This window comes from Opisthocomus hoazin, chromosome 2, assembly GCF_030867145.1.
Source record: "Opisthocomus hoazin isolate bOpiHoa1 chromosome 2, bOpiHoa1.hap1, whole genome shotgun sequence".
Classification (NCBI taxonomy): Eukaryota; Metazoa; Chordata; class Aves; order Opisthocomiformes; family Opisthocomidae; genus Opisthocomus; species Opisthocomus hoazin.
Genome location: NC_134415.1, coordinates 130271291 through 130283319, shown reverse-complemented (window position 1 = coordinate 130283319; position 12029 = coordinate 130271291). Strand labels below are relative to the sequence as shown.

The 12029-nt window shown below is 42.9% G+C and overlaps 1 protein-coding gene across 19 annotated transcripts in view; it reads left to right on the top strand.

Annotated features, from left to right (window-relative positions):
* Positions 1–12029, top strand: part of HMBOX1 (homeobox containing 1) — a 128532-nt gene that overhangs the window by 906 nt on the left and 115597 nt on the right. The window lies entirely within an intron of this gene.

Below are 12029 nucleotides of genomic sequence, written 5' to 3'. Positions count from 1 at the left end.
CTCGGCCGAAGCTTGGCTGAGGAAAGAGGGAGCCCGGCATCCAGCCGCCCTCCCCGCGGGAGCTCTGCCCTGGCTGGGGGGGCTCCAGGGGCTTTTTTAGGGGAGCCCCGGTGCTTTGTGCTTCTGGGGGTGGGGGGGAACGGGTGCCCCAGACCCCGCTGGATCCCCAGGGCGAGGAGGGGCGAGATCTGTTGGCGGCTCCCGGGGTTCGGAGAGAGGGGTTTTGGGGGGAGGGCGAAAGCGAGGAGCCGGGGGTTGCCTTGTTGCTGGAGAGTTGAAAGATGGGAACGGGTGGGGAGGAGGACCCGGAGGGAAGTCGTTCCCAAAATGTGCGAGGAGAGCTCGGGCGGGGTGTCAGAGCCTGGTTTATTTTGTAGTTCTGGGGAAGAGATGGGTGGGGGGGAGGGGGGAAATGCTTTTTTGTATCCGTGCCTGGGATCTTTTCTTTCGGAAGAAGAGCGGGTTTCACGCCGGGAGCGGTGGGAGGAAGGGGCAGGGAATGCCGCTGAACTGTTTTTGCTTCGGTTCGGGTTTAAAACAGAACCAGAGGCGAATGTTTGGAGGTTCACAATACAGATGCGAGGCAGACCGAGCCGAGTTCTTCAACCTCAGTTTTGTCTGACGGGTTTTTTTTTTTGCGTAGTTGCTCTAAGAGTGTCTCTTGGTATGTTTGCAGAGCACTTCTCCGGAAAGCATTTTGGTTTTTTCTTTTTTCTCTTTTTTTTTTTTTTGCCTTAGGTCTGAAAAAGCCTTTTTCGTGTGTGCTGTTTTTCCCAGTCCCTTCGTGTTAGGGACAAAAAAAAAAAAAAAGCTTTTTTTGGGTGTGGGGAGGGAAGAAGGAAGAGGAAATGAAGATTGTGAGCGTGTGTGCTGTTTGTCTGTGCAGTCTGGTGTATCTCAATTTGTTCTCCTGCTCGAGTAACATTGGGAGTACGGAGAAGTGGCTTTTAAGTACAGAATGTATACGAACAAAAGCTGGAGAGATGAAAACTTTGTAGGGAGGAAAGCGTTAAACTGGTGGCCAGGACACGGTTTTGCGAGCGCTGGCAGAGCAGATCTGATAGACGCTAGCTACGTGCTCCTGCTTCAAACTAACGGGGATGGAGAAAAAAAGAAACTGGTGGAAGAAAAAAAACACCCTCCAATTTCTCTGAATGGTACTATGTAAAATATATCGTGTGAGAGAGAGCAGTTGTTCTCCGCAGATGATTCGTGGGCTGGCAAAACCCTGAAGTGCCTTTTGCTTGCGTCCCGTGATATGACTAGCTGATTTCTGCAGGGCTCATCAGGTACAGGCTCTGCTTCCTTCCTGGGATGGTGCAGCTGGCATTTGATTTCCTCCATGGATGGGAGAGGAGGAGTCCTGTGCAGTTTTTTTCCCTGAGATGATTGCATTTTCTTTGGCCTCGCTGTACCCTGCCTCATTAGTAGGAACTACATCTATATTTATTTACCATTATACCGTGTCCCTTGGGATGTCGGGTGTAGTTTGGAGTAGGTATATATGGATTTATCACTCTTCACATTTCTTCGCTCCTGTCATGCTAGGGCCAAATCCGTCAACAGTGGAGAACAAACTTTATTTATTTCTGTGTTTTACATCTCCCTTTTTGCCATTTCTCTTCCAAATTGCTATGAAAACGTCTCCGAGATGCGGGTGGGAGAGGGAGGGAGGGGAGAGTGAGAAAGGGATGGAATATGTTACCTGTGCAGGGATGCATTTGTTACCTGCGTGTTCTGGGAGCTCCAGGCTCTGTGAAAGAGTGGGGCTTGATACCGCATCTGAAGACCGGAGTGTGGGAATGCTCTTTTCCCCTTGCGTGAAGATTCTTCTTTAGCCCCACGACAGCCACAACTTTTTCTGTATGGTTGACAGAATTTTCTGACGAGCCTGGGCATGAGGCTGGGAACAAGGAACTTGTGTTTTACTCAGCGATGTCTGTTCTTCCTCCTGTTGTTCCTTTAGCACCAGAACAGGCATCAGCATTTTTACTCCTGTGTCATCCAACTCCCGTTCAGAGCAGGTCTAGACGACATTGTGGTATGCAGACTGCCAGCTGTGTTATAAGAATGCTACCATAGGTGAAACTGCAGGATTTTTAAAGGGTGGTAAGGAAATCTTGAAGAAAATCCTGTGTGGATGAGGCCTGCTTACCTCTGGAACTACCTTACTGAGCAGTCTTGAGCAATTCCTTGCTATTTGTTGACCTTTCTAGAAAACATGCATCTCCCTAGCATTGTGATTCTGATAATTCCACAGAATCAGTAACCAGTGTCAGCTGCAGAAAGCTTAGTTCTAAGGCAGTTTCTGTGAGGTCTTAATGTTCTCTTTCAAAAGGATATTAAAAGTTCATGGCTGTCCAGTGTTTCGAAAAATTAATTATTATGAAGTGTTTATAGTGATAATCCATAAGTTCATGGGAGTGTTTGATACATTTTTTTTCATCAGTATCTGGAGCAGGGAAGACAGAGGGGTTCAGACATTCACTTTTAAACTATTTTAATTTTGTTTTTTAATAAAATGATTTTTTAAAAAGCATGGATTTCAACAATTGTTGTATCATTAACTTTTGGGACTGCTGGTTTTTTGTTGGGTGTCAGTGGGGCAGTGGTGAAGTTCGGGTCTTTAGGCTGTGATGTTTGGGAGGGGAATTGGGAGAATTAATGCAACTGAAACATGAGAAAGGAGGAATGCTGTACTGTCCCCATCATAAAGGGGTCTCTGAAAGTGTTTGGTTGTCTGTGTTAGAAAATAAACTGTTTTACATGAAATGACAGGACTTTTTAATCTAAAGAAAGCAACTTGTGCTTTACTGTGATATCCGTGTAGAGATTTTAGGGGCACTACAGAGTTATACATTACAGCATTGGGATCTGTGGCAAATATTTTTCATATGGAAAGTTTAGGATTTGAAATCAATCACTTGAATGGGTGCTGTCAGCTTAAAAATCTTACTGCAAAAACCCATGCCTTTGTATCTCCTCCCGGTAACTTTATGCAGCTTTGTCACTTCTAAAGTCACTGAAGTCGGTTTCACTTTATACTGATTTTAATGGAGCGAACATTGGATCTGTGTGCACGTCCTCATGGGATTGGGCTTTAATTATACCTATGCTGATAATATTATCTTGTGGGTTATCAATGAAGTGAGACCAATGTCATGATTATAGTGGGATTTTTAGGAGATAATGAGGAGAGTTTGAATTTTTTTTTGCTCTAAGTTATATCCCTGAAGCTGATTTTATACATAAGATTACTAATAAACTGTGTTTTAGCATTCTAATATGCCTGTATTGACTAAAGCTCCCTTCTGAAACGTATAAAATTAGGATGGCTGGGTAGGAAAGTACACTAAGAGTTCATATTTGAACACTCAGTCATGCGAACGGATTGTATGCTAGCTATGAATGCAATTTCCAGTGTTAATGCTAAAGATAAGTGTTTTGACAAATGCTTTTAATTTGGGGAACAATACCAGCAAGAATAACAGGATATGAAAAGAGGTGTTATTTTTCATTTCGCAGGTGGCAAACCAGGGTGTAGAGGGATTAATGTGCCCAGGTTCCTACATGGAGTCTGCGGCAGAACTAGTAATCAGTCTGTGATCTCCGGGGTTTGCCAGGGCTTTTATCGGAGTTATTCTTCCTCCCCTCGTTAAGTGGCTAACTTCCACATTTTAAAAATACAGTCCAGAGGTTATTTTTCTTTCTTCCAGTTTCAAACTTTCTAGCCTTAAGTTTACTCCTTTTCAGTTGAGCCTTGAAAACGCAGGGTTGGAAAGCTTCGTCTGATGAGCACCTCCCTGACATATGATACTATCTTGAAACGGCCTCTGACAAGTGAACCCTCTCATTGAAATCATGTGAGGAATTTTATTACTCAACTCCGAAGATCTGCTGGGGGAAAGGAGGTTGCAAACTATTAACTATGTGGTCTGCATTGTAAGTTGGCACATAACGTGTTCTTATGTATTGAGGCAGTCATGTGGTCCACAGCAAGAAGTAGAGAATCGCCTCTGTAGTTGCTGGCCAACTGAAAATTTCATCTCGTAACTGTGAGAAACACATTTATTTCTGTGTTGTGCCTGCTAAAAAGAGATATATTTGCTTGAAATCTGGTCTTTCTTTAAACATGGTATTGTTTGATTTCCTTCCCCTCTCCTCCCGCTCGGCTAGGTGCTTATACAGGGTTAGCCTGTGACCGTAAAAGCATGTGGAGAAGCTGTTATGATAGATATCCTTAAAAAGCGTATTGTGTTTGGGATGCTTCTTTTCTTGGCTGTTAAAGTCGGGTTTACCAAAAGCTTGTTGTTCATGCAGGCTTCCTACATAATAACGCTGCTGAGCAAAGTGCTCGTTTCACTTATGAAACTGCTGCTATCGCAATTACTGCGTCGTAAAGCCTAACCTAATCAGAAGCGATCGATTTATGGCCAGAACTTGCGTGGTGTGCTAGTGGAGTACGGCTCTGATGTTTCACATGTGATTCGTTATAGCAGAGCCGCTGTCCTTCTATGATAAAATAATACTTTGTACCTTCATTTGTAAATCTTTTTAAGTGCTTTGCTGAGGTATCAGTATTTTATAAACAGAGAAACTGAGGCACGAGGGCCAAGTGACTCACTCAAGGTCACATACCGAGTCAATGGCAGTTGAACACTGCTGTCTGTTCTCCATCTATATTGCGCTTCTACATCTGTGATATAGTAATAAATATTAACCATAGAAGGAGTTTTGTGGCTGGTTACCTAATGTGCTCAATAAGAATACCTATGTCAATGAGGTTTTCTTACAGTGGTGGGAGGACTTCCCACATTGCATTGACTTCTGTGGTTTGACACTTGCCATCCTTATTTATTCAGTTAATTTCATTGCTTTTAAATCCATTAGATTTTTTCTTTCTTCCCTCTCTATCAGGCCAAAAGCGCTATGGGGTAAACTTTCTTAGCAGACTGTAAGGGATGCCCCTTTGTCTTGCATAGCCTTGCTTCTGCTTCGTTTAAGAGGAGTTTTTCAGTGTCGGACTTCAAATCTATCTCAGGAATGCACATGGATGTTTGTTATTGTTTTGATTCAGCACCGTGTTAATGTAGACACCAAAGGTTGAATGGATGCGGTTTTTCAGAATTAAAAAAATAATTCATGACTGGTTATTCTACCCGTCTGTGTGCGGATTTCCCTTTCCCAGTTCTTAATCAAAGCTGCATGCCGAGTCTGAAGTTTAAGACTGCTCTTAAAACTGGGAACTGCTGTAGCGCAGTGCTTCTGACAAAGCGCGTTCTGCTTTATCTTTCCTGTGCAGCCAGCCAGAAGGTATGGAAGGTCGGTTAACTCTTTCTCCTACAGAATTCCTCTAGGCATGTTTACTTCATTGTTTCTTGGTGGTTTCAGTGCAGTTACTAGCCTGGAACTTGCTACTAAGCATCAGGTTGCATGTATGTATACACCAAAATGACTTCTGCAGCATGGCTTGACGAGGACCTGCCTTTGTGTGTATGTCTGTGGTATCTTGGCGAGTACTTCTTCCAATTGCTGTTTGCCCGATGGGTGGAGTGTTGTCTCCAGATCTACTGAAGAGTTTCTCGCAGCCAGAGGAAACAAATTTTATTACCTGCTTCATTCATGGAGGTGGCATTCTTTTGTTCTCCAGACAAATTCTCTTTAAATTTATGTGAACTCCATTCACTGCTGTGGTGGTACATAAGGTCTTAATATTGGGCGAAGGAAGTAACCTACAAGCCAGGCATACAAAATATATTAATTATGTTTGGCTCTGCCCCCAGCTGAATCTCACTTGCCCTGAGTTCCTGGCATCAGTTTTCTCCCCACTTTTGAACTTAATATTTAAGAAGCCTTATTTTCTCTTCACTTTCTTAGCAAAAATTACTGAATGTTAAGTTCAGCAGTAAAAAAACAACTCCTGCTACTGAAACAATACTGTAGGCCGCTCTTTCTGCGAGCCTTGTGAACAGCCAGTTTTATTCTTCTGATAAGCCTATGCCCTATCAATTGGGAAGTGTAGCATATAGTCATTTCCTGCGTTTTGAGCTGCCCATTTCTTATGAGCTCTGAAGCAAGCAAAGAATCTGCTTTTTGTTCTTCCAGTGGTACTGTAATACTAATGGAAGCAGAAAGTATTTAGTTAGTTCATAAAATACAAGCACTGTTTCTACTTGGATATTTATTCTGACCTTTATTTTGGACAGTTTCTCGGCCATGATCAGATTCTCTCGTTACAATGTCAGCTTTCACCAGAAATCTCTTTGTGATTTAACTGGCAGGGTTTTGGAGTTCGAGCAACTGGGTATGCAGCAGCTCTGACATGTAAGTAGTACTCGAATGTTGAAAAGGAAAGTTCTTCCTGGCAATGAGGTCGTGCTGGGCTCTCATTCCTAGGCTCTGCCATAGGTCTTACTTTGTGACCCAGGGCAACCTTGACTTGTCTGTGTTCCAGCGTGTAATATGAAAATAATCCTTTCAGGGCTGTTGAGATGCTTTCATGTTTGTGAAGTATTTGAAAATTCTTGGCTGGATGGTAGTGCGTGCTGCTGCTCTCGGGAGTATAAACATGAATGTCGCAAGTGTATTTACACAGAGTAAGAGCTAGTTGTTCAAGCTAATACTGATTTTTCATGCCACAGATGGGAGAGGTAAGTAGTTAATCACAATTTTCTCAATTAAATTCGTTTCTGCATGGTTTTCAGGCATCGTAGTTGGTCATTCTCTGGCTGTTCGCATTTCGTGGGGGCTCCATCTGTTTGATGGAGCAGTGCTGTTTAGCGATAAGTACAGCAGGCTGAAAAAGAGGGAACTTGCTGAACTTGAAACTTACTCCTCCCTGTTTAATTTCCTCATCCATAGAAGTAAAATGATGTTAACATATTGGAGACTCATAAAACTTAAGGCGAGAACAGACAATTAAATCGCCTTGTCTGATATGTTTTATATGCTTTGTATCACAAGCCTTTAAATTTTAATCATTTACCCTGAAACTGAGACCAGTAACTGATGTTTGGCTAAAAACAATTTGAAAGCTTTCCAGCCTGGAATGTCCATCACTGGTAATTTCAGACTCATCACTTCTCTGGATAGTTTGTGCCATCTCACTGTTAAAAGTAAGTGGCTGATTTCTAATTTGAGTTTGTCTTAAGTTCTGCCGCTGGTTCTTGTTACGACTTTCCTGACAAGATTAGAGCCCTTTAGTATCCAGTACTTTCTTGCCATGGAGGTACTTACACTCTGTAATCAAGTTACTCGCTTGATAAGGAAACAGAGTTGAGCTTTTAAGTCTCACTCTGAGGCATTTTCTCCAGCGCTCAGATCATCCGGTGATTCTTCATGGTCTCCATTTATTTTTAACATTGTGGAAACCAAAAGTGGTGAATGTTCCACCCTGTGTCTGATCCATACTGAATACTGGGGCGCGACGGCCCTTTTTGCTATGCAGCCATTTAAAAGGTTCTCAGTAGCCCTTTTGCATAGGGAAATCCTGTTTGTGAGCCTCGCTGCTCCGACACGGAGTTTCTTTCTAGTAAAGTCTGCCATTTGGTAGTTACAGTCTGCATTTCTTAGGTTATAAATTTGCCTTTGTATTCAGATGTGTTGTGCTTTCGTGAGCTAGCTTAAGGTTGTTATTCAGACTTCTTTCTTTCGCTGTCCTTTCCTCGTAATAATGTACTGTTCCTGTAGTCCTGGTGTCAGTCACAGATTTTTATCTGCAGTGATAAAAATGTTGAACTGCATCAGACCTTAAATTTAGTGACAAAAAAATTAGAATGATGCAATCCCAGGAAGTAGATTAAGAACTGGCTAACTGACAGCTCTCGGAAAGTACCAGTCGATACGGAGCAGCCGATGTGGATTTCCACTAGAACCAAAGTACGCTCCCTGCACTTACTTTCCTTCTGTTCGACTGCATTTGTAATGTCAAAGAACAAACTTAGCCCTTTACCAAGGCATTTGCCATTTAAACGTGCTGACTGGCACTACTGATGGCCCTGTTCTCTTAAATTCTTTACTGGGAGAATAGCTTTGGTGTGAACATCCACCTGGCCTGGGGGTTTTGCCCTCATTTTCTAAATTCCCTCGTTAAAAAAAGAAAAAAAAAACACCCTATAAGACTGCCAAAAGCCCGGTCCCTGCCTGTTCTGTAGGCTGATTTCAAATCTTTCACTCTTAGTGGATTTGCTGAAAATAGTCTTTTATTAGTGATGAATTAGAAGATAGTTTTCTTGTGATGAAAGCGTGTTGCCCCAATCTGATGGAGAACTGTTCACAGTAATCCTGGTTTTCTCTTCTGCTGGAAAGTTAGTTTTTAAAATGTTACTATTATCATATTATTGTGTGTGTTGAATTTTGCACTTTGGTTAGTACGGGAACATCCCAAGACCTTTTCGTCCCTGGATGTCTGCAAGGATAAAACCACAGTGCTTTTGGGGCGGCCGTGGTGCGTCTGCTGGTGGCTTGCACAGCGCCGTGGAAGTGAAGACCTTTGTAACTTTTGCCAGCGGCTGCTTCTGAAGACACTTGTGAATTATCCTTCAGTTCATTTCATAGACATAATTCTGATAAATATTGGTGTCACTCCTCTGTCACACTCAAGTAAATTCTGTTTTATTCATAGCAACGTGCCTCCTTACTTTTTGTTAAAATGCAGCTGCCCTCGCTTGCTGGCTGTTCCCTTGAATTTCCCTTTTCCCGTCCCAAACTGATTTAGCATTTGCTCCCTCCATGTTGCAGCTGTAATCAGCAGTGCACGCCAATGTCTCTCTAGGAAAGGCAGTATTTTTGCTCTTGCTTTTTTTATGACACCGTGTAACATGGGCTCTTGAAACAAAACCTCATTTAAATACCATTGTCAGTAAGCATGTTGTATTTTGGTGTTGCGGTTTTTGTTGTTGTGTGGGTTTTGGGTTTTTTTGTTTGGTTGTTTGTGCTTTTTGGTGTGTTGTTGTTGGCTTTTTTTTTTTTTAAGGTAGGTGTTTGGAAGGACTTACTCCCTGAGAAAGTCCCTGTTTTGAAAGGTGCGAATTCCAGGCAGATAAAATGCAGAGAGGTCAGTCGGGTATCTGAAGCTTGGGATGTCTGCTTCCTTTCTGCCTTTCGAGTGGGAAACCTGCCATAGCGATAGGCTTGGAGGAACGATTCGGAAGGGGAAGGGGGCTGAGGCACAGGATCTCCGGGGCTGGGAAAGATACTGTAAAAGAAGGTATGCAATTTCTAGTGCTTGCAGTGTGAGGTGTGGCACTGTGGAGGTCTAAGGCAAGTAACAGAGACTCAAAAATGTGTGCTGTTTTGTTGGACATAAATACTTCTTGTAATGCATGCCTCTGAGCTCAGCCAGCGGCTTTCCTGCCTCCTACCTAAATCAGTATCTGATTTTTCTGTCCCTCTGCTGTCTTCTTGCAGGAGTTGTTTATTGACTGAAATTGTTTCCATATGGCTGCAATGTAGAGCTTGATTACATTAAACGTGGTGCTTTCCTGTGGCATTGCAGTGCTATGGAAAGATCATCCCTCTTTCTCTCCTTCCAGCCTCCCCTTCCTCCATAAAACCTTGGCTTAGGAACTTGTAACTTGTTTAGGTATTATCTTTCCCCCCCCTCTGCCGCTTGTAGAGCTGGAAAACTGGGATCCGGTTCTTTCTTGGGTCTTTATATTTGATTGCTTAGGTGAGTTCAGTTTGCGTATAAATTGCTGATGAGGTAGGATTAGGGTGGTTTCAGTTGGAGAGCGTTACTGGAGCTGGGGCCCCAACGTGTTAAGCGCTGAACAAGTATGCAGATGAGATATTCTCAACTTCCAAAGAGCTTACTGCCCATCAGCACAGTCCATTTAGATTGTATTTGTTCACGCTGATGATCAGTTTGAATACTGCTGCGAGCAGGTGTTAAAATTCTTGTACTTGGACACTTCAGGATGCTAAAGGGTCAGATTTACCCCTTACCTGGAGGCTATGTCTAGTTTGCAGATCCCACTTAATAGCAAATGGATGCATCTCATCTGTATCTTTGATAAGAAGAAGAGCTGATTGCTGGCTAAATTAGCTGATAAAACTAGCAGTGAAGCATCTCCACCCTCTCTGTGTAATTACACTTTTATAAACTTGAGTTCATAACCTGGATGAAAAAATTGTTTTTTGTGTTAAAAATCTTTCTGTTTAAATAGATTAAAATATATAATAGCTTTTTCTTAAAGCTGTGTAGAATTGACCTGATGTAATGCCTATGTTTCTGGTGATGTGCTTAAACAGAACCTAGGCAATGTATTTTTACTTCCAATATCTCAAATAAAGTCAAACCAGTGAAGTGGTGGTAGTCACTCTTGGCTGAGTGCGTGGAACCACAATCTGATGAAGCAGTAAGCCAGCTTTTGACAGAAGTAGCCTCTTCTGCATGTGCATAGAGAATATTTTCTTCATTTCAGTATGTTCAGATAGTTCAGATCACAGACTATTTAATTCAAAACTGAGAAACCATTTGGGAGCTGTAAATGCAGAAATGCTTGTTTTCCTCGCCTAACAGAAGGTGGAAGAAAAGAACCGTGAGGAAAGAGATTCACGAATACTGAAATCTTTCAGTGGAGGACACAGCAAGGTTCAATTCATTTAATAAAGATAATTCATTTGTTTTCACTAAAGCATTTTAAAATGCAAACTGTGTTACCGTAACCCTTTTATGTGTCCAGCACATACGATGTATCATTCAAGATTTATAAAACTGTAATACATAAAAGCTGGCATTTTGTTTTATAAACAGTCTGGCTGATAACCCAGGGTGGAAACTGAAGTGCAGGTACGTTGTTCAGGCCCTTGCCTTGCTGAAGTGTGAAGCTCCCTCCAGTCTTTTTTTAATTCAGTGTAAAATGAAAACTTCAAGGGGAGAAAGTAAGCTTTCCTAACCAGGGGGTATCCAGTGACTTGCTGGGTGGTGTAGGGCGGTCTGCGGTGTTGGATGTCTGTGGGGCAGGCTCCAGCCACACATTATTTAAACGTCCCTCATAATTTTAGAGGTGTTTGGCTAATGAGCTGGCAGGTAAAAGGAAAACAGTGACATGAAGCCGTCATGGCTGTCTCCTCTGCTTGTCCTTTCCCTCGAGGGGCTTGGTGGTGCTCTGTGCTTGGAGTAAAGGTTTGTAGGCGCCTTGTTCCAGGTAGGACATTACAACTCTTAACATTGTGATATTAAAGGGAGCCTATAGGAAAGATGGGGACAATCTTTTTAGTAGAGACAACAGTGACAGGACGAGGGGTAATGGTTTTAAACTAAAACAGGGTAGGTTTAGGCTAGATATAAGGAAGAAATTCTTTACAATGAGGGTGGGGAAACACTGGAACGGGTTGCCCAGAGAGGCAGTGGAGGCCCCATCCCTGGAAACATTCAAGACCAGGTTGGACAGGGCTCTGAGCAACGTGATCTAGTTAGTGGTGCTCCTGCTGGCTGCAGGGGGGTTGGACTAGATGGGGTCCCTTCCGACCCAAAACTTTCTGTGATTCTATGGAGCAGCTTCCCTTTGGCCTGCACCAAGGCATCTCACTTCAACAGAAGGGTGGATTTGAAACCTTTCCTTCTGCTTGAAACCTTTCCTTCTGCTATGTGTTTCTCCTTTAGATGGCTGTCTGTCCTGTCCAGCATGCATGTGGACCCCTTGATAGATGGCTCGTGCACATCGTGAGGAGAGAACTTTTCGTGAAAGGCTGTGGATCCTGCAGCTGCAGCAGGATGCCTGCAGATCCTGGTTAATTTTGAAGTTCTTTCTACTCCCTGTTTTGCGAAGTGCTGCGAGAAAAGTAGGCTGGAGAAGCCTCAGTTTTCTTCTGTCCCTTACAAAATGCGCTAGCTATGTGGGAGCAGAAATGAAGATGAGTGCATTTAGTTTTTAGTGTTATCTTCACAGAGGAGAAGAAATGATAAATTGTGACAGTTGCAGACCTTGTCTATTCTACTTCTTGCATGTCAGAGCTGCATTCTGCTGCTCACCCGGTGGATGTCCAGCTAAAATAAAAACAGAACTTCAGCTCTTTAAACCCCT